Genomic DNA, 27,808 nt, shown 5'->3' on the forward strand with positions numbered 1-27,808 from the left:
TACTGAGTCATTTGACAAGAATTTGATAATGTTCAATCCCATCTTGTTGGGAATGAACAAATTTGTATAAAAAGTGACCACAGCAGCACTCCAAAAACAAGTTTTGCAACAGGCCCAGACCTGACAAAACATCCAAAAATCCCCACAATGGAAAACTGGCTTTTCATTCCTTTTTCACTAGAAAAAAATCGCCCCAAATTTAAGTTTTATCTATCTATCTATCTATCTATCTATCTATCTATCTATCTATCTATCTATCTATCTATCTATCTATCTATCTATCTATCTATCTATCTATCTATCTATCTATCTATCTATCTATCTATCTATCTATCTATCTATCTATATATCTATCTATCTTGTTGCTTAACTCATATTCCACAAACGCAATATTAATGAGAATGCTGAGTTTCAATAGTGGGCCTGCAAAGAACATATTCTTAAAAATATATGTTTGGAATGACTTCCACTTTACGGAGGGACACACCTAATAAAGCCTATGATGTGAAGGCACCTGCCTGGAGGTGAATATTCAACGGATGCTCAATGGGAGCAGCTCTGCTCATGATCATGGTCAGGATGAGTGGCAGTTTGAAATGGCTGGTTACAGGCTTATTTTATTACACTTATGGATTCTATAAACTAGCAGTCACGCTAATTGATGGGTGAAATTTCTTTTACACATTATTCTTTCCTCGTCTCTTGTTCCCAGGACTCCCCATGAGGTAGCCTCTTTTGTTTCCCATTGATTTTCTGCCTCGGCTTGTGGGCTAATGGACAAGATCAGATTCACGAACGCTTTAAGGGTGGCCGTCCTTAACCTTCAGCGCCTTTGCCAGCAGCAGCTACTGGCATTTAGCGCAATTCATTAACGCAAAGACAACAGGGGATTGGTATCAGCTCTGCCAGGTTAAAATTGAAGCTCTCATTACGTAACGCGGCCGGCAGAGCTGAGATGACATCTCAGCGTCACACTGACTGCACAAGTCATGACACACTGCTCCAATTTGAATGCAGTTAAGATTTATTGGCCGATACATACAGTACACTGTATGTCTCTTATGTGAGACAATTCATTTCTGCCATCTGCTTCGAAGAACTGGACCAAAAATTACAATTCACTTAATGCTGCGCAATCAATGAAGGTAAAGCTGACTAAAATAAACACTATGCCTGATTGAACTAGAACATCAGTCACCTCAAACTGCCCGTGAAGCAAAGCAAATGACAAAGATATGAACTGATTTGGTTAATATATAACAACATAACACATGAACAGCCCAGACATGGTACAAATATGAAGAGTATTATTGTGACACTCAAAAAAAAGGTGCTAAACTTACCCGTAAGGCATAAATGTTGCTAATTTTGCATCTCCTCTCAGCTGCCTGAGGTCCCTCCACCTTGTTTTGTCTCAGGATCTCTCCATCCATCCATCCATCCATCCATCCATCCATCCAATTCTTTCTTTTTAGCTTTCGATGCTTTTTCGCTCTGCTTCTATTTGCTAGTGTTATGCAGCTGTTGGCAAACAAGGGATGAGATTTTCTTTTTATTTTAATTTTTAAAAAATTTTCCTGAGGTAGATATTCCGCTATAGAACCTCCCGAAGCCCACAGAAACATTCCAGCACATGACCGTGGGGGTGTGTCCGCTGCGAATGTGCCTTAGAAATTAGGGATGTTTGATACCACTTCTTATCAGACCGATACTGGTACGTATACTCAACCCTTGTGTTCTCACTGATACAGATACTGTACCAAGTAATTGATACCACTAGTACTTTTGATACATACAATTTAAATTCAACCAATGACAGATAATTTTAGAGAAAGGCCTTTAGTTTATTTCTGACAAAAGGCAGAACATTTACTCTGTAGTACAGAATTGAAGTTCAAAATAAAACAAAAACAACTCACTGAGTTGAAAAACAACACTGAACCATATTTACAATTTCCTACGTAATAATGAATGAAAATATTGATGAAATATTCAAACTTGGAGTAAAGAATTTGGCGAGCATACGCGCCACTTGCCGGGTCCCATTCCCTTGACCTGAGAGGTCTCCAGCTGCAGAGCCAAGCCTCACCACTCCGCCGGCACAATGGTCATGACCCCCGCCTAGGGGATGGTGGTTTTGGCCGGCCACCGGGATGGGAGTGAAGACAACCAGCCAAATGCCAAATGAATGAGACTGAGCTCTCCATTCAGAATGAATGAGCGCTGGCGGCAAGCTTTGCATGCCGCTCGTGAAATCACTATCGCACTATTTCACCTATGGTACATATGTAATTGTAAATATGGTGTTGGAAAAGACAAAATATGTCTTTTACATTCAGGACATGATGGTGGCTGGCAGGCGGCTGTCTGACCGTCTTAAACCCGGAAATTGATTTTTCGTCTATATGTGAACGCTTCTCTGCATTTTATGGGCTGTACTTTGCAAAGTCATCACAAGATACAATGGCAATTCATATTTTGAATCGCTGCAAAACAATGGCTGAGGCTCGCCACTTGTAAAATGCTATGGCAGAACTACATGCTGTGAGTGTGAATCACCGGCTTGCACAGTTCAGTTGATCTCACCCCATCCCACCTGACGCCTGTTGTAATGGAAAGCGGAGAGGCTTGGTGTGGTGCTGTTTGGAGCTAACGGAAAAGCAGTATTGGAGAAAAGTTCTATCAGCCATGCATGCCATTTACTTCCTGGTAATAGAACTGACACAAAAGGGCGCCAGTGACCGGCATTGGTGACTGGTATCGGTAGCTTTCTTAAGGGGCCCAATACCTTGAAGTAAGGCTGGTACTGGATCGAAACCTGGCATTGGTACTCGCCCATCCCTATTAGAAATGATTGACACCTCGTCAGTCACATTCTGTCCGTGATTGGTTGTTTCCCCTTAGGCATGATGGCATGCTGTAAATCGAATTGGAGGCACAAGATGGGGACAGGAAGGATTCATTTTCTGATAAATGATAAAATGTGATTTTTGTTTTTTACTGAAAACTCCCTCTTTAATGCCAGCATTGAAGAAATGCACAAAAATTGTGTCCAAAACGATGTTGTTTTGGTACATCTAACACGATACAAACAAGCTTGTTATAATGATGGTAAGTGGCTGTCTTTAATAGTGTAGACTTAATCTTTCCACCAGCAGCTTGAAATGATTTGTAGCCTGTAGAGATGTTGAGAAGGTGTAATTAGTGATTAGTGCATTGTCGTTTTGTGTTTTTATATTTTCATAAACAAAGCTCTGTCTTCAGGGGTGCGTGGCTACTCGGGTTATTTGCATTTGTAATGTTCTGTTCCCTCCCTTCTCCGCTTAACTGAAACTTTGACTACATGCAGTTGCTCAATCCAGCCAGCTGTTTCGCTCATACGTTAATTCTGTTTTTGTTCTTTATATGTGCATCCTCCCTGCGGAGGGTTTTATTGCTCTCCTATTTCAGTTCCTTTGTTCTCAATATGAGGAAGCCATGGAAACCTTCAAAAGCCATCAAATAAATGAGTTAGAACAGCATGCTTGAATGTTTTTTGATTTTTAATGATGAAATATTAAAGTCACATTGTAGACTTGCCTGCAGGCAGATGCTTTAAACCCCCAGTGTAGCATCAGGTTGTCTTTTCTGCTCTTCTAAGCTACAATTTCTGCCCGCATACTCTAATTTTGTTTGCCAAATGAAATATTTAATCACATGCCAAGCTGCACCGTGCAATTCCCTCATTCCTTCAGTAGTCGTGTAAGGCAGGCGAATTTCATTACTCACCTATTTCACAGGAGAATAGACGGAGATGATTGTCAAAATGTGAAACACAATTGGTCACGGTTAATGAAAAAAAAAAAGATGGCTTTGTATCTGGTCGATGCGTACTCTCACACAATGCTCCGCAATGACTGCAATGTAACATTGTATACAATCATTGTTAGACTTTGTTCCTAATGGATGCTGCTGGAATGTGTGAAATACAGGGTGTTCCCAAAAATGGAACACCAATTGAAATGGTCATATCTCAGTAACTCAGTGGTGTGTTTTATCATGTTAATTTATTTCCAAGATTCAATTATATTGATTTCATTGCATGTGCAGGGTTTCTCTCAGAAAAACTTTCTAAGCCTGGTGGTAAAGAAGCCGATCAACTTCATAATAGATATTTCCTTTTAGTCAGTGTTAGTATGTATTGATAAGCCTGCCACGATAACATTTGTTTTCGCACGATATATTTACACAATAAACGATAGTATTCTTTATTTATTGTTGTTATTTTAAATACTGAAATAATGATGATGATGTTAGGGCAAAAACAGTTAAAGTACACCCTTGTGCATTTATTAAAAATTTGTATTAACATTTTTCATTTTCCGTCATTATTTTTATTTTTTTTAAATAACTGAGCGACATTAGGCAAGTGTTGGTCCCGGTGTCACAACAGTTGAGAATGAATGCTTTCGAGTAGACCAGTCATAAAGGTAAGAATGCGAGAAAAACATTATCTATACAACACTGGTCAAATAAATGACACTGAATTTACAATGTCATTGAAATCCTGAAAACATTTATTTTGACGTTTGATCAAGATAATACAATATACTGGGAGGCAAGTTAAAGCCATCACATAATACAAGCTCTGCAGGGGTTATCTTTTTTCCCCTTTGGTGCACAAGATGGTTTAGCACAGATGGTGAGCAGAGAAAAGCTTTTCTACATTGCATCACCTCAACATGGGAGAAGGAAGCAGGGCTTTGCTGTGGTGTGTAGGAATCATTAGAAAAAGCAAGTGAGCAAGTTTTCATCATGGCTAAGCCTGGAAAGAAGAATATGTAGGAATGGGCCTCACATATTGCTTGGTGGCTCTGTCACAGCTGCCTCAAATGGGCTCCTTTTCCTTCCGTCTTTCTCTTACTCTTTCCCTTACTCTTGGTGTGAAGTCATGAATTTGTAATGTGTGGCCAGCGAAGGACGAGAACATCGACCGAATGGAAATGTGTATCGAATTAGACATCGTCGCAGTGCATTAACCTTGCTAGGTGACCATGCACGGTCTCAAACTGAGTTCTAATAAGGTGTTAGGCAGTCAACACCTCGGCCCCCCCTCCGGGTCAAACGTGCTTCCTGTCTATATTCATTGAAATGTGTTTGTTTTGATTGCTGCACAATGTTTTACATATTGTATATCTAATTCGGACACCTCATTAGGTACACTCGCCTAAGGCCACAATTCAAATCAACATTATTTATATATTTTTTCACAACAGCTACAAGAGTTGTCTAAAAAAAAAACAATACAGTGAACCGACACGTACTTATCGAGATACAAGCATTTGGTTGTATTTTGGGTTGGACTTGGAAGCGCAAACTTGAGGGCATGCACGACGCTGGGATTTTTTCTCTCCTGGGCCTAAGGGGGGTCTTGACCGATATCTGAAGGGGAGCTGAGAAAAAAAAAAAAACTTCACTTACTTGAGAGGTTCGCTCATTTTTTCAATCTAACTATCACCACAAGCATGTTCGTACAGAAGCGAGGAAGTGCCAGTGTGGAGTAAACATTTTTGACAGGCAAACTCGTACTGACAAAAATTACATTGAAAGGTATTGATAAAATGTAGGCCAACATCTGCTTTTCAAGCAGCCAACCTCCCACGACTGGCATGCACACGCATTCCGTGATGAGCAATTGCCATAACGGACGCTAACGTGAACAAAACAGAAAATAAACCAGATACAGGTAGATCTCCAAGTTTGGAAAACAGAAATCATTGCCTCCTCAGTGGGAGAGGCGGGGATGCACTTTTGTAGCGTGAAAAGTGCAGAAACATCACTATCGTAGCTTACGTGTGCCTTTTTAAAATGCCGCCCCAGATTCCCTTTCTTTGCCAACGCCACCGTTGTATTGCAGATCAAACAAACTTTGAATGCGAATAAACAAAAAAAAAGGAGATATATCAACGGCGCTGATCGTTAGCTGCAGGCAACTGCTGACCGCTAACAACTTCCTGTGATGTACTGTAGGTTATGCGCCACCAAAGGTTACAGTTGACGTACTTTATTGACTTATTTATCCATCCATCAATAGGCACACTGATACAAACAAACATAAACACTCACAATCTAGGGGCAATTTAGAGTGTTCAATTAACCTACCATGCATGTTTTTTGGAATGTGGGAGGAAACCGAAGTAACCGGAGGACGGAGGACAAGAACCATTTATAAAGGACGGACTAAGCAAGGACGAAGGTAGGTTTTCGTCCGTCCCGCTAATCGTCCCTAACCGGGTCAAGTCCCGGCTGACGTGTTGTGTTGGGTTCTTTTAAGAAGCAAGACTGCCTTGCTAAGCCTGCACAACACTGGAGAGCTCTTGTTCATGTGCGTTGCCTGCCTGCAGTGTCGTTCTCACAGGCATAGTCTGCCCCCTAGTGGACGTCCATTTCATTGACGAGGGAAAAGAAAACACTGAAACCTTTGGCCCTTCTCCAAAAATAACATTATTTTGCAATAATTATTTTTATTGCTAAATAACGCAATAAAAAGTGAAAATGTGCAACAAAACCCAATATTATTGTGTTATTACGCAATCTTAAATATTCTCGTGATGTCTCCCTGGCTTGCAACAGTCTGCTGCATCATCATCATCATCATCATCATCTTCATCATCACTACGATGGTTTCTAGCAGCTAAAATCTATCAAAGTTAAAGAGTTGTAAACAATTCAATCCACTCAAGATACTCCCAGCCGGTAAGTGGAAATTAACAGCTAATGAGCTTGAAATAATGTCATGCACGGATGCTTTTTTTTTTTTCTTTACAAAGATGGAAGCACTTTAAAAGGACAGGAGAGACAGGGTTGGAGGACAATCATTTTTATAAATAAGGACGGAGGGATGAGGACGGAAGGGTACCCAGGTCACGGACGGAGGACGGACTGGCATAAATAAAGGATCAAGTGCCCTGCTCTGAGTTTTATACTCCCAGTGGCCAAGGTGGGCACACCAGGAGCGGTACAATGAATTGCATTTCATCATTTCATCCATGATGCATTAATTGTTCAATTCGTTACATTCTATTTAATTATGTTTTTGTTTTTTGTTACTTTACGTTCTTATAAAGCACAATTGTGAGTGCTATTTTCTTCATTAACAAACACAAATAATGTAATTTTTGGGTGAGGAGGCCGAAATAGATTCATGGCATTTCTATTAATTTCAATAGTGAAAGCTGATTTGAGATAAGAGTATTTTGAGATACAAGGGTGGTCATGGAATGAATTTGTATAAATGATATTTGTATATATGAATTTGAAACTTGTATCAAAAGGCACCGCTATACAATCTTTAAAATGAGAAGGCTCACTTTGATTGACACTGCCAGAGAGGTATTCATTTAACAGCAATCTCAAGGTGAGATGTTTCTAACAACTTTTCTTTTAATTTTGGTAAATTAGATAACAAAAATATTAGACACCGCTCACCAGTGCAATTGTACACCAACAAACTAGCCACATTTTGCTGATCAAAACAAAGCAAGCAACACTGTGGGACATTTTCAGTCCCTTTATGCAAAATTCACAGTTTATTGACTGAAATCAACAAATACCATTTAAAGTGAAATATGGTTGTTGTAATTACCTGATGGAGCCATTTATCAAATTAGTTATTAGCTTTATTATCACATATATCATCACATAGTCGGAGACAGTGCTGTGTATAATTTTGCTGCTTCCCTGCTTGAAGAAGTGAGCAACTTTACAAGACAATACTTGAGCACAGTGCTTGTGCCCTCTAGTACTGGCAACAAACACCAGCTAATGCAGATCTAATTTGAATTTTGTGAGGCTCATTATATTTCTATGCCTTAGCTATAAAAAAAAAAAAATATACCACAAGCCTCTGATGTCATTAGCACAGTCTGGATTATTCATTGCTGATTATTGCCAGGGGTCCGTCTGTCTCGTTGGTAATGTTCTGCCACTAAATGGATGCAATCACTCAAAGCACAGAAGTTACTTGTCATGCGGAAAGAATCATTCTGGATAAAATGTTTGAAAGGTGCTTTATGCTTCCTTTTTGCTTGATGATGTGGTGTTTCAGAAATACGTACTCGTAGTTTGATGAACGTTGAGACAACTACCAATATGAATCCAAACAAAAGGAAATAGAACACTTCCAAAATAAAAAGATGAACTGAAGATGGCTTTTAGCTACAGTTGTACTCAGTCGCACACACGGCTACTTGTGGTCATCTTCTACGAGTACAGTCCTTCTGAAATACAGTAGTTGGACGGGGCACCCCAGGGGCAGCACGGGGGACACGTGGACTAAGAAAACAACGTTAATAAAGTTATTGATTGTTGTAAATTGATCCATATTTCTTTCTTGTTTTCTTTTGTTTACTTTATTGATAGTAAGGATACAATGTTATGCTGAGGTGTACTTATAAATACATGTATTTTGTAGACAATTGATACTATTTGTCAGAGAGTTGGGAGGGTGCACAATGTTTTCTTGTTGCTGTTTTGGACCCAGCTCTGCGTTAGCTATTTGAACCAGTTTGGGTTACTTTTGACCGAGTAGTTAAAGGAGAGCTGCGCTAACATGCAGTGACTGCTCAGGCCACACAACACCATTGTTATAGTTGAAGAATTCATTCATGTAAGGTTAAACTCACCATTTGAAAAAATGCCTGTTAAAAAAAACAAATCTGCCTTACTTTAACAAAAGTCAACAGGGTTACATAATCACTCATGTCTTGCGTGATTTTAGCTTGCGGCAATGTTGTTTCTATCAACTGTGAGCAGCAATTTTAGCGCTGAAGATTGTCCAAACTGTATGGGAAGTTTCACACTGACGCCCTTGCAGCCTGAGAGGGGTTCTGGCTGGTCCACAAGCCTTCTTGACCACCAAGTGTAGAGCACATATAGAGACAGACAATCATTTACTCTCCCATTCACACCTTTGGACAATTTAGCGCACAGGTGTGAAATTCAAGGCCCGGGGGCCAGATCCGTCCGGCTCACCACATCATTTTATGTGCTTGACTAAAGTCAATAAAGTGTCTACTTAATTTTTTTGACAAATGTATTTGTTTTTTTCCATATGGGTAGAAAATCTGTACCAAAATTGCAAATCTTTACCTTTAACAAACTTTTCTATTCTTGCTATTTTGAACAATTATCAAATAATTGTGAATAATAATCCAAGCAATGGAAATTATATGTAGAATTGTATATCGTCGCTGTCATGTGAAAGACACTCTCCATTTATTTTTTAATTTTCTTATTTTTACATTAATCATGTTTCCACGTTACAGACATCACATTAAAGTGAAAATTAAAAAGGTTTCCAAAATTGGAGATGCGTTTTTCACAGGACAGCGACGATATGTAATATGGAATAAATCATACAGTATATTTTCATCATCACAACAGCTTCCTGGGAGAAACAGTAACGACAATGAAGCCTGTGATGCAAATGAGTTTGACTTCTGAAATTCTTCAATTCACCTAACATGACTATTTTTGGGCTATGGAACTAAAATGTCAGTCCCAAACCACAGAACTGCGAGGCGGACGTGCTAAACAGTCGGCCATCGTGCTGCCACATCTTAAGCCACACTGAACCATAATATGATCATTTACTGTCATGTTATGCGTGGGGGAGGACCCGAAAGCAGGAGGCAACAAATCAAGTGCAGTCCAAAGTATTTGATTAAAAGAAAACAAAAAGGCCAACAAGGCACTGGAATAATTCCAAAACAAGAAGGGTCAAAAGGAAACTAAACAAACACAAGGACTTGACTTAATAACAAACAGCAGACATTGACAAATGACACAAACTGACAAGGACTGAAAGAAAGCGGGGAACTAAACACAGACAAGTTGACGATACAACGAGGAACACCTGGACAAGACACAGAGGGTAGGAGGGAGCTGGTTGGCTAACACAAGGACAAGCACGAGTGGACTCAATAACTTAATGAGAGACAGACAAAGGAACACAAGGAAAAACATGAAACTAAAGTCAAAAACCAAACTCAAAAGACAGACAATGGCAATTTACTGTCAAACAGTCCGGTAGCGCCGTCGGTTATAGCATGCCAAGTTTTTTGATTTCCATTAAGGGCTAAGGTTATCGGAATACTACTACAGTACTTCTACTAATATGATACATTTAAAAACCACAAAAAGAAAAAAATCAGGAGTGTACTGTTTTTGGCAGCAAGCCATTGGCAGCTGTCGGGTGCCACAAAGATGGAGCTCCACACAGTGCTGTCTGTTGACTGGTGAAGAGAACATTTCTAAAAATGTCTTATAACAATGTTAGTAAAAACACAGAATGCTTGATGTGATTCGTTATTGTTCTCTGTTAATTCATTATACTGTTTTGAACCAAAATCATGGCCATTTCTGATGTTGACTTTATGTTAAACAATCAGGTGATCCCATCATCAGTCTCGTCTTGTGGCTACCACGAAGCTGAGTCCAGACAAAAGAATTGACTTGGCTGATGCTCAGCTTGTAGGGTGTGATTGGTGTAATTCAGACGCACCTGAGGGTCTGACTGGAGTCTTCCAAGCTCTGATCTCTTGCCAGGCCTTTAACGTCCTTTAACATCTGATCCTTATGCAAGTTCAAGACTGGACCTGTGGAAAAGGACAGAGGCCAAGGGTTAATGAGCACAAATGTGGCAGATGACTAAGCCTTCATGACTTTTAATATGTCCATGCAGCACATCAGATGAGGCCTGCATGAGATCATGTCCAACTGGTCTGTGGTGTTGTTAACCTTTGAAAGGCAAGGTTGGGGTGTGTCAAAAAAACAACCGTTATAACCTCTTTCTCAACACCTCTTTGGGCCAGGAGAAGCTCATCATTTTTTTTTTTTTTTTAATTAATTTGATATTTCTTGATGTTATCAACAAATATACTTTGGATCTATTTCTTTGTTGCCCGTGCTTCTCACTGATTTAATGCAGTCGTGGCATGAAAACAGTCAATCCGTCTGAGTTGCTCTCACAGTTTGAAAATTGATTTTGGAGGACTATTCAGATGAATCAAAGTTAGATTCGGAGTGTTTGCACAAAGAGGCTTCGACTGGCGGGAGGAGCATTTCCATACCTTTATGCTACATTTATGTGAGACGGTTTCCATAACAATGATGCCCTTGTGAGGGAGCTTGAATGCCAACTTTCCTCAGCCTCATGTCAATAAACACCTCTTGATTGCTTTGAAGTCACATGAAGAGTTATATTTTATACATTCTACGAGGGTATAACAGTCACATTTGAAGAGAAGATTGATATTCAGCTTACTATTCTTTGAACTTTGTTATTTATTACTCTTTCACGGGATTATTTGAAATGAGTAGCAGAGTGTACGGTTTTCCCTTCAAATAATAAGAAAAATAGATGCAATTAAACACAGCGTTTCCCTCTGGAGAAGTATTTCAGCAACACACTGTTCATGAAGAGGAGATTAAAACAATTATGTTTTTAATCAGGCTATTTTCCCAGCCGTCCATCATAAATGAATGGATTTAACTTCAGAGGTGGGCATTCCGTCAGACTAATGGACCGGTCCATCAGTCCATCACTGATGGACACCCGCTTTTGCTGACGATTGACGAATGGCGGGACACCTTTAAAAATAGACGCACGTATGAATGACAGAAGTTGGTTTTCACCCGTCAATGTAATCGTCACTAACCGCATTCCGTCAGTGACAGTCGATGGCGGATTTACCGACGGATTTAAATGACGGACTGACTGACGGATTGACGGACTGACGACTACAATTCAGTTCATCACGAAAAATGATGCATTGACAAATGACGGACGGGTACCCTGAGAGCTGACCAGCAAAATTGAGTAAAATGCCCACCTCTGCTTAATAAACATTTAATAACATTAAATTCGTGTTTGCGTTTATAAATAACGTAACCGGAAGCTTATTCTGTTGCAGAAGGAATCTGGAAGGCCCATTTTATTTGACGCGCCATCCATGCAGACACTCACTGTTCACATCTGGCAGACAGCTCTTCTTGTAATTCACGAATCAAAAATATAAATGTACTTATCATGTTTATGAAGCAGCTGCTCAACCACTTCACCCTTCCGAATGAAATCGTGTAACTCCAAATTAAATTGATATAAAACAAATTAAAATGAAAAGAAAAACAGTAGAGACTGACATAGCTGCTGTTTTTTTACACCATCTGTTTGGAAGTTTAAGGATACGCTTCCAGCGTTTGTGCGAGCAGATGGATTGTGTGCTTTCCGGTTAATTCAGTGGCTCTTGGTGCTTCATATTCTCATGTGCACACTGCTTTCATATGGCTCATCAAAACAGAACGTGCCTTCATCTGCGTAACGAAAATTGTAGCCTTAAAAATTATCACCACATTTAAACCACAGCCTTATGACTCATACATTTAGTGCTCCTCTCCCAAGCACTTCAATCTATGGTCACCAAACATTTAGGCAATATTATCGAAGTCAAAGTGGTAACATGGTTACCCTTGTAGGACACTAGAGAAATTTCACCCCAATTGTCAAATCTTTTCTCAAGTTATGTCATGGTTTGATTTTCATGATGTAACACGTTACATTGTTTTGTGTGTGTGTGTGACATGTTTTGGCATATGACAGTGATAACCTGCGTATGTAGCATGAGCCCTCAATTCCCCCTCCTCCAGTGGTTAGATAGCATCCTGCACCTGGCACTCACTAATGGTCTCCCATCCACATTGTAACCTGGCCTAATCTGTTTTAGCGACTTAGAGCAAATGAGATTGGGCATTCTCAGAGTTGTATTGCCACCTTTGCTTTTTTTTTTTTTTTGAAGTAATTCTTTTATAAACCCTCAATGCTCTCCCTCTCCTCAAAGTTCCCCCCCCCCCCCAAAAAAAATAAATTTTTATCAGTAAGGTTGTGAAGAAGGAGGAAGACAGACAGAAAGTGTGACACATCCTCACCGTGCCACCAGCTGTAATTTCTGTCGTCTGGTGGAAGTGTCAAGAGACTGAAAGTACCACAGGGAAAATGAATAGCTTGAACCTGAGAGAAAAAAGGAACGTGTTGAGAAAATTGTCTACTTGTATGTCAGAGAAGCTGCAGGGTGGAAGAAAAAGCCCAATTACAAAGTGAAAAAGACACGCACACACTGGAATGTGCTAGAAGAGAAATGGAAGTCAAATCCTCAAGACTAATAGCACATTAACCATCCAGCACCCTTGCTGGCCAGCCTCCATGGGAACTGTGTTAAAGCCTCCCAACAGCTGAGTGATGTGAAGCAAAGTAAACACAATAAGATAAACGGCGGAAAGAAGGACACACTGCTTGCCCGTCACAGTGTGGCCGTGAAAGTGTCCACTGTGTTAAGAAAGAAGTTATCAATGTTTGGCAAGATGGAGGACACTGTGTCACTGAACCACACTTGCACTGTGCTCATGATACAGAGGGTCTTACTCTTGCTTCGTTAGGATCACACGGTACAGAGCAAACAGAGAACAAGTTTGAGCATCTACACACAATGACAACTCTATTGGCTGTACTAGAACAATCTATCCAACCGTTTTCCAGGGTTGTGGGCAGGGGCGGAGCCTGATTGAAGACCGCCCACCCAGTGAGATTGATGAAAATATATGTACTTGAACATTTTTTAATAAATTATTTTTAAATTATTTTTGAATTTGTGTTTCGTTGTGTTTTTTTTATTTGATTGAATATTAAGAATGGCATAATTGCGGTTGTCTAAGAAAGGTCTGAACTTCATATTATTCAGTTTGTCATTTTATTTGAATATGAGATGTGTTGGGATATTAGGATTCTGCTCAGTGAGAGAAATATTCAGGCCCACCCTGATTTTCCCATTAGCTACATTCTGGCTCCGCCAGAGAGACGTTCCAATGGAGATTTAAAGCACAAAAAAACTGTGAGGCTGAAATGTAACTAAATAAAGTCACACAAATTTTGGTAATGATGCTCATTTAGAAGCAGCGCTGTTCTACACTACAACTACAATATAAACAATGCTGTTAATTAGGGGTGGGAATCGATGGGTCCCTCAAGATTTGATCCGATTCTGATTTAGAGGCCCACGATTCAAATTAATTCAGATTCATAGGCCTATGATTCGATTCGATTGCGATTCCGATGCATCACTACGTTGGCTTACATTTTATAGTCCATGTAAAACACTGGCACCTTTTTAAAACAAAAAAACTCAAGGAAGAGCAAAGATTTATATTTCACACTTCGACTTCGCTCAGCTCGTATGAGGTTTTGCTTGTTCCACCATCTTGTCACTTCAGAAGTCTGGCGTACAAACGCGCGTAATCGCTTGTACATGCTTTTAATTACTTTAGGTTACCCTTAATATCGATTATTAATACCTATGGATCGATTCAGAATCTTTTTAATAAGCCGAACGATGCAACGAAAAAACGATTATCGTTCCCACCCCTACTGTTAATCCATCTTTGATCAAAAAAGATAAAGTTTGTGTTAATCAAAACTGATGAATACTATTTTTGTGATGGATGGAGTTACATTAATGTACCAATGTTCATCTTGTCTTCTTATTCATGAAGTAGGAGTTACATTGTTTAAATCGGTGTTACCTTGAATATTGACCTCATACCTCATAAGATGCATAATTTTTATCGAAATCTCGGTGCAAACTGTCATGATGTGCTTTGTGATGTTGGACAAGAAGGAAACCTGAATGAAGATGTAGACTGCTAAATTAGCTTCTCACGTTAGCTTTTAGCAAGCCATTATGTATGTATGTATGTATGTATGTATGTATGTATGTATGTATGTATGTATGTATGTATGTATGTATGTATATATATATATATATATATATATATATATATATATATGGATTTTCACTTGTAATTGGGTCAGGTACATATTGCCCGCGATAAACAAGGGGTCAGTATACAACAAGTGACTCACTACCAAAAGCACACAGTGCAGCATGCTCCTAGTCAGTGTCAGGAGGAGACAACTCTTACAGAAGCACATCGAGTCAAGCAAGCAGCCACAACTATTGAATGGAATTGTCAAGATGTCCACCTCTAACACATCACATTGACCTCATCTGTCCAGGAAGTGAGATGATGATGATAAACTGTGAGCAATGAGCATGTATTTCATTTACACCAATACCTTGTCACTATCTAAGGAACCAAAAAAATTTGAGTTCATGATATTGTTGACAATTCATAATTGCACCTGTTTTAGTCTCTTTATAATTTTCAAATGAAACTTTGAAAAGCATCTATTTCATACAAACCATGACTCGATATTTTATAGTATATTTTAATGATCTGCAATGGTCTGTTTACAGAAATAAAATCTAGCAGCTGTCTGCCCTGAGGCACACTGAAGGACAAGTAGACTTCTCCATGGTTACCTATATGTGTACAAGCGGGAAGCGTCACTGCACAGCATAGCAAGGAAGGCTGGATTATTGGGATAACGCCTAATGAGGCAGAACGGGGCTAATTCTATTTGAACTTCTCCTCTTGAGTCAACTTTACGGGTACGATTAGCTTGCTGACACGAGAGACGGGAACAGAGAAGGTGGGAAGGTGACGATGGAAGGGAAAGAAATCAATTTCCTCTCTGGGCAGTTCAAAACAAATGTTATGAAATGAATATCCTGCCTTTTACTGTAGTTGACCCACTATTCCTCCGTGTATCATTATAAAGAAAAACATAATGACCGCAAGTTTTTGCTACTTCATATTTTATTAGCTTGCATGATAGTAAATAATTCAAGCTATTCGAACCAACAACTGAGATGTTCACATGGACTCCAGAGATAAACACTGGAATAGTATTTTGAGTCCAAATGAGGCTACTGCCATACATTTTTTTTTTGTATACATTCCGGCTCAGTTGACTCTCATGAGAATTCACTAGGAAAACTATCTGGTTTTCATAACTGGACATCCTGTTCAAAAACACTCCACAATCACATACTGTATGTTGTGTTCTGAAGATGCAATATGTCATGAAAATGCTATTTTTACCATACAGCATTTCCAAACTGGATAGGGTTGGTGTATATTATTTGATTTTATCCACCCATGCATGCATTTTCTCTCGGGCTTTCCCATACGAGATGCAGGTGGGCTGCAGCCTATCCCAGTTGACTTTGGGCAGCCTTACACACTGGACTGGTCACCAGCCAATTGCAGGGCACATAAACAATCAACCATTCTCACTCACATTTACATCTTTGGGCAATTTTGAGCATAGGTGGGCAAAGTAGGTAGACTGAAGTTTAGCAGACGGACGGGTTTAGCCACCCCTTGTTGCTTAGAAACCGTTTAAAAATTCAGCATGTGACTACCTTTTAGGAGGAAGACTCCATTACATGCATCTGTGAAGGTAAGAGCCACATGGCAGAAGTGGCTAATTAGACATTTATGTCAAAACGTTTTTCAATGCTGAAAGTAAATTTACCGTACATTTATCACAAGGTTCATGATGATTGTGTAAAGACCAAAGTACACTGATGATACATTGTAGTATTCAGTTTTTTTTTTTTCAAACACATCAGTTAGGCTGTCTATGAGCTGCAACATTGGGTACTATATCCGATCAACTGAACTCAACTCACCTAGCTAGCATAAAAGTGCACAATATTAGCTGTATAGAAATTCAATATGGGAGCCATGGGATGAGTTGAGCCACCATCTCAACATACCCCATCTATCTTATTAGTGTATTTTGGCTATATAGCAATATGATAGATGTAAGCTCCAACAGAGTTTGCATCATTGTGCATTGTCACCTGTCCAGCAAGGGTGTAATAGATTATGAACTTGTCATATGACGGGTATACAGACTAGGCTACATTAACACAGCAGGGTAAGATTCCCATTTCAACTTGTTTTAATTTAGCGTTCTAATCCAAATCAAATCAAAATTAAAATCAAATTAAATTACATGAATTAGATTGAAATCTAATCGTATTTTTATGTCGTCATTCACGTTACAAAAACAAATCTGACTTGCAATAGATGCATATCTGATTTAGAACCACTAACGAAAGAGGCCTTGGTCATAATTCAGAGGGAAAAACAAACAAACAAATACAAAAACAGAATTGTACTATTAACATTGACATGAAAAAAATGTGATATATGTCACTTATGGGCAACAAAAATTGGAATTGACCAGGTCATTATGCCCCGTGTGTATAAGTGTTAAATGAACAGGTTTTCAATCCCCAAGGAAGTCCTTGACAAAGCAGCCAAGGACATGAAAGAGGGAAAGTCTGTTTTGTAACCTCCTGCAAAAAGCTGGACAAATGGAATGTAGAGTAAAGTGGGGCGGTTGGGAAATGGATGGAGAGAAAGGATGAATAGATGAAAGGAAAGAGGGTGGAGGAATGAGGTAGGAAGAAAATGGATAGATTATGAGGATGAAAGTTAATGTTCATGTAGGCAGGCAGGAGGAGGAGGAGAAGGTGGGGTTCCACACACACAGACCCCCCCCCCCCCCCCCCCACACACACACAAATATATCACAAATTATTGTTTGATTACACTGGTCAAAACATTTTTAATTTTTTTCTTATCAGAGATGCAAGTTAACTTTTCTAGATTAATTTTTGCGCTGTTTTCAAATCTACCTTTGTTTTTTCTATAGCACATCAGATTTTCATAACAACAACAACAATAATAATAATAATAGTAATATGTACTATAGCAATATATTTAGTAATATTTCTGAATTAAGGTTTAGATTCAGCAACAGGCGGAATTTTTTTCTGAAACGTCATAGTCATAAATTACAACACATGGTAAAATCCGCATTGTGCATTGTGCATAGGTCAAACTTAAAAACAAAAAATAAATTACGTATGTCAAAAACATCATGTGCTCGAAAAAAGTATCAGCATCAAAAATACGTTTCAAGCTGCATAAAACCATCTCTTGTTAAAATATATATATTTTTAATTTTAATTAGGCTATTTTTATTTGTTTATTTTTTTGCATCAATGTAGCTATTTTTTTCGCACTAAAATTGGTTAAGTGATATATTTATCATTTATCTCATTAAATCAATCCATCCATTCATTTACCATACTGTTTATCCTCACTGTGGTCACGGATGCATTGGAGCGTATCACAGCTGACTTGTGGCAAGATGCAGGGTACCGCACACCTAGGACAGGTTAAATATTAAATAACGATAAAAAAAATTGAAACATTTTACAAACATATTCAACATTTCTTTCATTAAATATACATATTGAATCATTAAATAAAATGTAATTAATTCTAAATGGCAAGATTATGAATTCTTGTTTTATTAACATGAACTATTTTCTATAAATTACACATTCACATTTAAACTTTTCTTTTTTTTTTTTTTTTTTTTAATCTGATTTACAAATCTACACAAGGCCAGATGGCCAGGGCTAAGATTTAAACCCAGAACCTCTCAACTGTGAGGCAGACGTGCTAACCACTAGTTCACCATGCTTTCCTATTAAAAATCATGGAGATTTTGCAAAACTGACTGTCAGGCTAGAAATGATCAATTTCGCAGTGAGAATATCTACTTTATCAAAGCAGTCAAAGGACATTAAAATGTTCTGGAGTAGGAAATAAACGACTACTGTAATTGGTATACTAAATGTTCATGAGGTGATGCACTCCTCAAAGGTTTTGTCTCCGTTTCATCATATCACAAGTAAATGTGGTAGCGGCCTTGAATCCATCCTCAGGAAGAGTTTTACTGTTTAGAAAATACGAGCTATGAATCAAAGTAGTGTTCTAAAAACCATCATCTCCAAAGCGAGCTGCCTTTCCCGGTGAGGGCATCAATCAGAAAATTCACAATCTGCTCGGGAAAATGGCCAGCAATAATGTTAAATGTGCAATTTTCTCTTTCCACAATTGGCAAGATAACGTAGAAAACAGAGCAATCATAGAGTGCATTTGCATCACAATTTAGTCACTGTCATAGAATATAAAGTTTGAGCACAATTTTGGTGGAATAGAAGACAAGATAATGCACCAACCAACACGGCGTGCTACAGCAGTGGGTCAAAGGTGAAAATTATTGAGCCACAATCATCCATCAGTACATGTGACATTTGCTGTCATATTTCCAGAGGTGCTGTTCGGTAGAATGACTGTGCACCTCACACCTTTATAGTATTTACATGAACAAGGCTGCTTTCAGAGGAAGAAAATGACACATAATTATATTTACTGTTATTCTCCCACAATGCTGACTGTCTCCCATGTTTGACCCTGGCCTTTCTCAAAAAAAAAAAAAAAAAAAAAAAAAAAACGCCCTCAGTGGTTTCTCTCTTACATGTGCCCGGCAACTCAATGCTTGGTTACTTTCACCTGGAAACAGACAGTGGTGTGTGGAGGGATTATTTGGTGTGCGGTATTGCTTTTAGACAGTCACATTACAGCTGAACCCGTATTGCTGTCTTGTTGATGTATTATTGCCAACAAATAAGCCCTCAGAGCAGCATGATTTCCATTTGGCCGATTTGAAAACATGCTTTCATACGAACCCTGGTAGCAATCTTTTTTCATCACAGACAGCAACACACCGACTCATTTTGTGTGTCTTTAAAATATCAAATCCAGCAAAGGGAGTTTGAATGCATTGCACACACACTTGTGTTGAGGGAAAAAAAAGGGCCCAAAGAGTACTTCTGGTTCGATGCGTAACCTTCATGTTTTGAGTGTGGAAGCGTGAAAAGTTCATTACATAAGCTTAAAGGATTTTAACTCTGCACCCTTAACAACACGCAAAGGCTCTTCTAATGCAATGTCAGGAAACAACAAGCCTATCAAATGGTTTGATTCAAGTCGCTTGGAGGCATCAACATTCAGTGAAGCATTATTGCTTCATTTATCAACACCAATCAAATGTTTCATGGAGCAATGAAGTTGGGGCTTCGACCTTGACGACCAGTGATTACAAGCCCGCGAGTCGGACGTTTATCTAGTATTACCCAGAAAACAGACTCCCACAGACAGTACATCATTGTGCCTTTAGGGTTGAATGGCTTGTGTGTTTCAGGGTCCATTTTAAAGTTCTTTTACAACCTGGGCCATCATACCTAACTAATATGCTTTTATCATATCAACCCTCGCGGGCCTTGAGGTCCTCCTGTTCCTAATGCTAGAATGAAAACCTACCAAGAAGCTGCTTCTGGAACAGTCTGCCAGAGGCCATCAGGGCCACAGAAACTATTGATGCTTTTAAAGGGAGGCTCAACACTCAGATGTTTAGGTCAGTTTTTCATTGATTTCTTTTCTATTGTCAAATTTATCTACCCACATATTTATTCGTTTTTCTATTTCATTTTAATTTTATTTTATCGTACCTCTACTTACGAACGTCTCTTCATACGAAAGTTACGAAATGCTTAGACAGGAAAATATTGCCTCTTGTTACGAAAGAAATTTCAGGATACGAAAGGTAAAAATACAGTATGGGCTGCTATTCGTAGCTCCAAAGTTTCCTGAACGCAACATAGTCATAGCTGCTCTGCCATTGGCAATTACCTGACATCTTCCTGGCATCTTATTGGCTAAGAGGGACCTCTACCATATGCATCTATGTGTGTAGATAGACAGGTAGATAGATATATATGTGATAGATATGACTATGCAGCGTCCTCGTCATTTGCCCCTCAGGCCATGAGGTGTTCCGAGAGATAATATAAAAGTATGAAAAAGTGATGCGTTTGGTTGATCTCGCCAAAGAATATGACCGTAATGTATCGACAGTCGCCACGTTATTAAATCAGTTGTTTACAAAACGCCAGGCAAAAACCACTTCTGAGAGAGAACATGAACCAAAGAGGGCAAAAAGCGATGAGGACAGATTAGGGCATTTACGTGGAAAACGCGTCTCTACCTAAAAAAATGTCTACTTAAGCAATTTCTTCCAGAACCAATTAATTTTGTAGGTAGAGAGTTTTCATTGTATTTTCATTGTAGTTTTTTTTTTTTAAAAATCCTGCCATCTGTTCTCTATTCATTTTTCCTTGACGATTAAGCTTATAATCAAGGATGACTCAGCCTTGTGCTGGCTCATCTCTTTGTTATGCTGCCATCGGTTGAGATTGCTGAGGGATCTCCCTTGATGCACCGAGCTTGCCTTTGTCCTCTCTTCACTCCTCTCCATTTATGTTGAATGTTACTAACCTGCTGCTCTTTGTCTTTCCCTTTCTGACCTATTAGTCGGACTCACCGACGGGCGCCCGTTTGAAAATAGAGGCGGACCGGACTATAGACAGGTACTATTTTTTCTCCCCAGAAAAAAGGCGAATGATTGACGATGGAAGGGTACCCACGCTGCAGACAGATGATAAATAACGGACGCTCAATTTGTAGTAAAATACCCTTCTCTGCTAAATATTATTAATATATAGAACAATATTCCACTATTGCCATGCAGTCTGCATCACGCTGACAGTTATGAATGCCAACGTACGGTACTTGACCTTGGCACACATTCAGCCTGGACAGGGTCACGACTTTTTCGACCTTGAAACCACTTTGGCAGCAATGAGAACAAACTGGCTGGTGAATGTCACAATCCATCACTTGCTCAATCTCAGCACTATAAAAGTGCTTGACTGAGAAAACGCTCACATCCTGACAGTCGTTCTTTATTTAGATTGCCGAGCATGTAACTTTGAGATGCAGTGGAGCTCATTATCTGTTCTTGTTTTGCCAAGGTGATCAGCATAAGGCCGTGGCGGCATCATTTCCAACACCTAGACGCCAAACCATTCAAAAAGACTGTGACAGCCCTGACAAGAAGGCACTTCCCAATAGGCCTAATTGTAAGCATCTGTCAATGTTGACCGCCTCCTTCTTTCTCTCTTTCCTCATGGCAGCTAACAAACACATGGTTGCTGATGAGATGGGCGGTCATGTCCTAGTCTCTACTCTTTCAAAGCAAAACAGCACCATCTGTGCCTGGATGAAGAGAGTCCACTTAAATGCTTGTCACTAGAATGCCAAGTTTCAGCAATCTGTAACCAGCACGTTGGTGACTTCTTAGAGTGGACTCCATCTGAGTCGTGGTGACAGTTCAGATTGAGTGCACATGGGAAGAAGTGACTTTGGTCTATGTATTTGTTTTTGTTTTCAGGGCTGGGTGTGGCCAGGTGTGTTGAACTCATTACGCAACTGTCTCCCAATAGTCGTCACCCTCGGCATGTATACACCAGTCTGACTTGCCGGAATGTCTTTTTACAATTCAGTACGGGTATGGTTCTCCACTGTGCTTACGTTCGTTCCGAGTGATTTCCTTGTTGCTTAGTCCAAGTTTTATTATCTGGCCCAATTGCACTTTGGTCTTGCTCCTAGTGTAGTTTAAACTAGTGATTTTATGTTCATTCCTTTGCCATTTTTTCAAGTTCTTTTCCTGGGCTTTCTCAGTACTTGGACTGACTGAAGATTGGACTGGCTTTTTATCATTATTATTTTTTTGTTCTTTGTATACAGCCTCAAATTTTAGAGAGCTCAGCCACGCCCAGTCCTCAGTTTGTTTGCTAATTTGATCTTTCTTTCATCAAGGTTGTTACTTGTATCGGTGTCCACTTCTGGGTCATACGTCTAGCCTCACCAGTGACAGCATATAATCTTTCCACCACCTCTAAAAAGCATATTTTTATCAATTTTCAGTAAATAAAACACCAGTGTGTTGTATAAAACACAAAAGAGAATGTAAAGAAATCACAGTATCTTATACAATCACTGTATGTGCTAACTACTTATGTGATGGCTGTGCCTCTTAAAGGGGCTTGGCCTAGTGAATGAAGTCATGAGCTGAAGTCCGCGGCTCCTTGCAAGTGCTCTCATTTTCGACGTGTGTTTGACTACCCCATGAAAAACAGTAAATAGCTGAAAGCGCACCGGCGACTGTGGACATCCTTGCCCACATGTATGCGTTACATTACCTTAATTGCTCCATTGACCTCTATCTGATCTACCTATCTGAAACAACCTCAGACATACTGGTATTATCTGCTTTTGCTGATGGAAAGGCTTCCGAAGCGAATATATTGAATGACTACTTCAAACCTTTGTGAAATTATTCATGGCATCTGTGTGCATTTAACATCATTATCAATTCAAAGCCGACCAATATGTTCGCTGAGAAAATGCTACAAAGTATTTTTACATTACAGGGTCTTGTTTCTTTTCCATGTAATAATATAACTTGGGAGAAAGACAAGCAAATGTGTGAGTGAAATCATTAGCTTTTTATGCAAAGATTTGAGTGCACATCAAGCATCTTCCTGAAATATGTGCAAATTGACGTATCCTCACTGGCTCATGTGTTGAATAACTTGCTGCTGTTTAGGAAACACTTGTTGCCAAATTTGTGATTCTGCTGCAACCGACGAGTGTTTTACATAAACACATGAAATATAATTAACTAGCACTTGTATCTTCTCAGCCGTGGAGCAGCTGGCGACACTCTTGGCCCCCTGTGTGCAGATTTTTCAGAACATTATAAAAGACTCAAACATGAAGCACTTTGAAAAGTTGTGTGCAAACACACCGGCAGGTTTGCATCAATGCCCAACTCTCATGTTGTGGGTTACAGATGTTGATGTGCTGTAAAGTTGTTTATTGGAATGTCCAAACAGCAAGCTCATCGTAGGTTGAGTGATCAGGGCACCTAAGAGTCATCGAAATGAAAAAGGAAATGCGGAATTCCCTGCGACACTGCTCTTGCGTTGCCGTCTACAGCCAAAAGCCAAAGTACTATTTATGCATGGACATGATTCTTCCAATGCCATTCCTATAACCATGACAGTAAAGTCTCTCTAGCCACAAACATCTGGGTGTAATTTGAATCCGATCAATTTTAGCCCAATAAAGATGACGTGTCTATCAGACCTTTAAGACGATTTAATTCATTTTTCAGAACTCTCTCAGGGTAGCCAGTTTGGTGCAGTAATAATGAATCTGACCGCCCGTTGCTCTTGAATTCCATCCTTCCCTCACTCGTGACCAAGACCACAACATACTTGAACTTCTCAACTTGGGGCAGGATCTCATCACCGACCTGGAGACCACTCTACCCTTTTCCGACTGAGGACCATGGTCTCAGATTTAGAGGTGCTGATTTTCATCCCAACCGCTTCACTCAGCTGTGAACAACTCCAGTGAGGGTTGGAGATCATAGCTTGATGACACCAACAGTACTGCATCATCTGAAAAAAGTAAAGAGGCAGTACGATCTCAGTAACCAAACCGGACCTCTCGAAGGGTAGCCTTGGCGGATTCCAACCCTCACCGGAAACTAGACCGGTCAACCCGTATCAGGGAGTTCAGTACCCCATACTTCCGACGTACAACTCCCCCCTGGTTGGTTGCGGACAAATAAATAAGCAAAAAGCGCATCGAGAATGGCTATAACCAACGCAGCGCCGCGAGAGTCCACGTTGACTCGCATGAAAACACAAGTCGCGCAATGACGTCAAAGCATTGTTGTCGCACGGTGACGACGTAAATCTCCGGGTGTAACCGTCCACACCAAAACGCGGATCCGACGATATCTGGGGATCTCCACTGCGGCTGGAGTTTTGCGTTTTCACTGAAAAAACTCTGTGGATGATAGAGCTAATCGCAGGCATCTATCCGGCGTTTTCAAAAACCCCGGCTACGTGTAGACAGGGCCTTAAACTGAGCTCCCTTCCCCATTAACACATTCAGTCAGGGAGCTATTTGAGCAGCGCCGCTGCATGAGCAGAACAAGTAAACACCAAAGTAAACACCAAAACACGCCTTAAAACGGTTGTGTGAGAACTAACGAGTAGATAATGGGGGACCACTGATGGGCCAGCGCCATTATGTCGGCTGTAAGTAATGGAAGGCTGCCTGTCTTATGTTGCAGCAACACTCTTTACTGGAGGTTGAGGTAACATGGAGAATGCGATCCCATTTGTTTGTACGGCTGACGGGTTATGATCTACTTAGCAGGGATGTTGCACCTGAAAGGGGGCTGAGGCGGGGGTGACTAGTGGGGGTCAGACTGATGATTTAATTGCTACATATAGGATATCAACATACCACACCGTATCCTACAACATGTACTTGACATGTTTTTGTTGCCAAACCCACTTTCAAAACAAAGTTATTAAAATTTGAATAAACAGTTTTTACTGGCCTATGATTACAAAACTCATCAATTTGCTGTGTATATTGTCGGGCCGAAACCTTCCAATCTGATAAATATCATATTTTGTCACAAATCTTTACTATTGGTCAGTCCACATGTGTTTTTTTTAATTGACCAATCGAAAGTGCTGAAAATAGCTTGCGCTCTTTGACGATGAAATGTTCACGGTTGAATAAGCTTGCCGTTTTTGGGGTCTCCTGAAAAGTGAAGATTTTGGTTGAACAAGGATTCCGCCCAACACCACAATGATATGTAATATGAGGAGGTCATCCATTTATTTGATGTCACATAACCGCCCTTCGAAAGAAACCATAACTGCGATGTGGCCCGCGACAAAAATATGTTTGACATCCCTGCTTTATCCGCTGCCTCTTGCCTAAAGTGAGCTGGGGTGGGCTCCGGCTCAACCATGATCGTACTGTGGACAAATACAACAGAAAATGGATGTCTAATTATGCTACTATTAAAGAGGACTTGATGTTTAATGAGATTAGCCATAGCATATATGGGATGCTAAATAAATGTTTAGTCAAGAGTCTTTAAATCTTGTGACAGTGAATCAGTGTAGTCAGTATTATAATGATGGCTGCACATAATCAAAATGTCAAAGACTTCATTACCGAGATATTTCACGGCAGATTGACTAACTTGGTTGCATAAATGAGTGGAGAAGCAGCTGTTTGCGTTGCTAAGCCCAGCTAAGACAGAATTCTCCCACATGAACAAAAGCTGCCAAATAAATTCGCTCAAAGCAAATACACACGCACTGGTTTCGCAGCATTGACATAATGAGATCCGGCCTGACGGATGTCAGGCCCGGATCTCACGTTACCACAGTGTGAAGCCACTTTCCGCTGAGTAAACACACACACGTCAACAGAAAGTACGTGTCTACACATGTGAACCCAGACTACACAGGATAACGACTATGTCTGCACACCATCGTTTTTTTTGTCTGGCAGGAGCCACCACTGTGAGGCAAATTAAGTCTTGGCGATGTGCCTTGCATGATGAACGCAACAAGAGGGGTGACATGTTGTAAGATGCATATTACAAACAGCACTGACTCATTATTAAATTCGCTGTCATCAGTGCTCGCATGATGACTTCCTAAATGTTGCCGTAACCTTTGAAACATCTCATCAAGAGAGCTATGCTCACATAATATTGGCCATGTTGCTTCACAAGTGACCTTTTTAAAGACGATTAAGGAGAATATGCGCTCAGCAACAATATGCTGAACTTTTAAATACCTGATACTGTGTTCTTACTGGTACGGCGATTGAGTGGGTTGTTGAATGGTTGGATTGGTTCTCATTCGCCTTTTTTTTTCAGGGAGGGAATCTATTGGAAGCATATATTGTGGGCAATCACAATTTTTCAATCATTTTATATCGTTTCTTAATGCTAAGTCCCTCCGCCGCTATTTCTTGCTTACACACACACACGCACAGCCACGCACGCACACACAAACAAACGCGCAAAACAAAGCAAATGGTCCCTCAACATCACGGGATGTCGTAAATCAGTGGAGCCTGCTCAAAAGTTCCACACGGACCACTCGACAGTTCCAAGAACTCTTCGGACCCATCAAGAATTAAAAATAGTTCTGGCGTGTCCCTGTGGCAGCATGTGTTATGTCACTAATACCTTGAGTTATTCAGAAGCTGTGGTATTATCAAATCCTCAGTATTTCTCTTCTTCTTTAAACTGAATACTGGATATCCTTGACTAACAACTCCATAAGATAATTCTTCCAGACAGTGAAAGTGAAGACTTCAGGATTTCACCTACTTATGATGTTGCCTGTGTTATACAATACTGTAGTGAAAGATTTGAAGGCAAAGCCACCAAGTTAAAGCTTTTAAAGCAACAATAGAGTAAGTATTATCTTTTCCTCAAATAAAAGCATTGAAATCATTCTCATAATACATAATAATATAATAGAGAACAGCTCATCCGTCAATGCCATACCTACCCTGGTTCCCCTACTTTAATGGCGTACCATTTTGGTGTGCCAGCCAGGATGCTCTTCCGAGATGTGACGCGCTTATACAATCTTTGCTACATACTAAAAAGGTCAGATGACATCAATGCGGCGCAATATACACTATGTAACGGCTATTAAAAGATTAGGATTACTACATAGAAGAGTAATAAAAGACACGTTTTTGTGTCATTCACAGTAAGTATCCTTAATTAATGCATTAATAAATACCACATCCTACAATTCAGTAAGTGATTGGAATTCCTGTCGTTTAATCCATGTGTTATCTTTGTTTTTTGGGGTATACCAGAACTCGTATATATTTGCTGGTATGACTGATTTAAGGGAGCTTTTATTGGTTACAACATACTTTTGTTCATTACACAACGTGTGATATTCTTCGTTTAGTTTAGTTTGAAGTTAAATTTCAGCTTTGAACGGCAGTAAACAGCTTTAAGTGTCTTATTTTAGAATTGTTGAGTATCTGTCAAACTGCCGCTGGTTATGAATTGAGTTCACAGCCTCCATACGGCGCTCGTATCATACAAGTCAAAGCAAAAAATAAAAATAAACAAATCAGCCAATTTTCCCCTTTTACCTTGTTCAAGTTGACGTGTTAG

The 27,808-nt window shown here is 39.7% G+C and overlaps 1 long non-coding RNA gene across 1 annotated transcript; it reads right to left on the reverse strand.

Moving 5' to 3' along the window:
- Positions 1-10,589: 10,589 nt before the first annotated feature.
- LOC147145867 (uncharacterized) lies at positions 10,590-23,001 on the reverse strand. Its single transcript, XR_015087126.1, has 3 exons — positions 22,968-23,001; positions 18,099-18,181; positions 10,590-10,637 (listed from the first exon to the last, which is right to left on the reverse strand). It is a non-coding gene; the product is annotated as an uncharacterized LOC147145867 (long non-coding RNA).
- Between the last annotated feature and the right edge of the window lie 4,807 nt (positions 23,002-27,808).

Source organism: Filicampus tigris, chromosome 6, assembly GCF_054856515.1.
Source record: "Filicampus tigris isolate MCC_2025a chromosome 6, RoL_Ftig_1.0, whole genome shotgun sequence".
Lineage (NCBI taxonomy): Eukaryota > Metazoa > Chordata > Actinopteri > Syngnathiformes > Syngnathidae > Filicampus > Filicampus tigris.